Source organism: Rousettus aegyptiacus, unplaced genomic scaffold (assembly GCF_014176215.1).
Source record: "Rousettus aegyptiacus isolate mRouAeg1 unplaced genomic scaffold, mRouAeg1.p scaffold_m13_p_16, whole genome shotgun sequence".
Taxonomy (NCBI): Eukaryota; Metazoa; Chordata; class Mammalia; order Chiroptera; family Pteropodidae; genus Rousettus; species Rousettus aegyptiacus.
The window spans coordinates 10,368,268-10,370,151 of record NW_023416291.1 but is presented as its reverse complement, the minus strand read 5'-3'; the positions used below and the strand labels follow the sequence as shown (position 1 = coordinate 10,370,151).

At 40.8% G+C, this 1,884-nt stretch overlaps 1 pseudogene; it reads right to left on the bottom strand.

Annotated features, from left to right (window-relative positions):
• Positions 1-1,448: 1,448 nt before the first annotated feature.
• Positions 1,449-1,567, bottom strand: LOC118612708 (annotated as a pseudogene).
• Between the last annotated feature and the right edge of the window lie 317 nt (positions 1,568-1,884).

Genomic DNA, 1,884 nt, shown 5'->3' with positions numbered 1-1,884 from the left:
TGTACTTGATATGTGATGAGTTACTTGTCTTGTGTGGTCTTCCTCCCCAATCCGATAACCCGGGTCTAATCAGGAGGAAAACATCACACAAGTGTTGGAATTGTTCCAGTTGAGGGATGTTCTGTAAAAATCCCTGAACAGTGCTCTTCAGCATGATCAGAGGTCAGTGTGGTGGGGGACAGCCTGCAGAAACCAAAAGAAGGTAAGGAAGCAGAGTGGCCCCTGCGTAGCTTCTGGAAAATGATTTCCTCCTGGCACCTTGATTTTTGGCCAGTGAGACCCGCATTGGACGTAGGACCCGCAGAACTGGAAAATAATCAATTGATGTTGCTTTAAGTCACTACGTTTGTGGCATTTTACTGCAACAACAGAAAACAGATATAGTTACCCCAAATTAGAAGAGTCTGAGAAACCGTCACAGCCAAGAGGTGCCTAAGGAGGCTTCACAGCTAAGTATAATGTGGCGTCTTAGATGGGATCCAGGGACAGAAAAAAGAACATCAAGTACCAACTAAGGACACCTGAATAAAACAGACTTAATTGTCGATAGTCATTAATCGTGTCAAATGTACCATATTAATGTATCATGTTGTTAATAATAATAGGGGAAGTCGGGTATGGGCTACATGGGAGATCTCTATACCATCTTTGCAATTTTTCTGTAAATCTAAAAATATTTATTTAACAAAAAAGGAACATAGGAAGAAAGCGTCAGTTTAATATGGTGCTCCAAAGCTTGTGGGTGAGAATATCCCAATGGATCTTCTAGTTGATAATCGCTGGTTATCACTATATGTAGGGGTGCCGTGGAGGACGTAGAAACAAAGTTTTGGCCAGGACCCTGTCCTGTAAGAACTCAGGTTCTAATTGAGAAGACATGTGTTAGAGTTGCTGTAATCCAGGGGAAAAACAGCAAGTGCACACAATGCACATGGCTAAAGTTCAGAGGATGTTTAGATAAGAAGAAGCTAACTTCCACCTGGGGCAGCAGGAGTTCACAAAGAACCTTGTGAAGTGGTGGCATTTACATTCCGCCTTGAAGAATAACCAGGGTTTGTATATACAGACCTAAAGAGGAAGGAGCAGATGACCAGCCGCTGGTGTTTGAACAAAGGTCTAGAAAAAGAGGGTGTCAGCTTAAAGTATGTAGAGTCTCAGTGCCTCCAAGACTGGACTTGTCTGTCTGGTCCATCACTGTATCCTCATTGCTTCCAACGGAACACACAGCCACTGCTCCACAAATCCCTGTTGATTAAGTGAAAGGAAAATAGATGGGGAATAAATGGTGGAGAGCTTGGGTGCCAAATTTGTGAGTGTAACCAGTTAAAGATTTTTAATTTATTTTAATTTTTATTTTTTAAAAAATTTTTTATTTTTTAAGCAAGGTAACCCTCAGTTGACTTCACAGATTGCAAGGACCTTGTCAGTTTACAATCCCTTATTTTTTAAGCCGACAGCACCTGGTCTTCCTAGGTGGTCTCCCATCCAAGGACTAACCAGGCCCGACCTTGCTTAGCTTTCGAGATCAGATGGGATCAAGTTTGTTCAGGGTGGCATGGCTGTTGACCAGTCAGTTAAAGTTTTGAGAAGATGGTTTCAGCTGTACTGTTAGAAAGATTAATCTGGGGGGAAAAGGTAAGTAAGACTGAAAAATGCAGATTAGAAAAGGAAGAAAAAATTTAAGTTTGTGCAGGCAAGAAATTACAATTGTATTACTCATTTATTTGCCAACACAATCACTAGTTTTTATTAAAATTAATTTGATTTTTATATCAAATTAACACATTTTAAAAAGTAGTATAGTTTAAAACCAAGAAATGTGACGTCTCCATCTCCCCCCACCCCCTACCCCTGGATCGTGTTGGCTATTCAGACTCTTTTGTG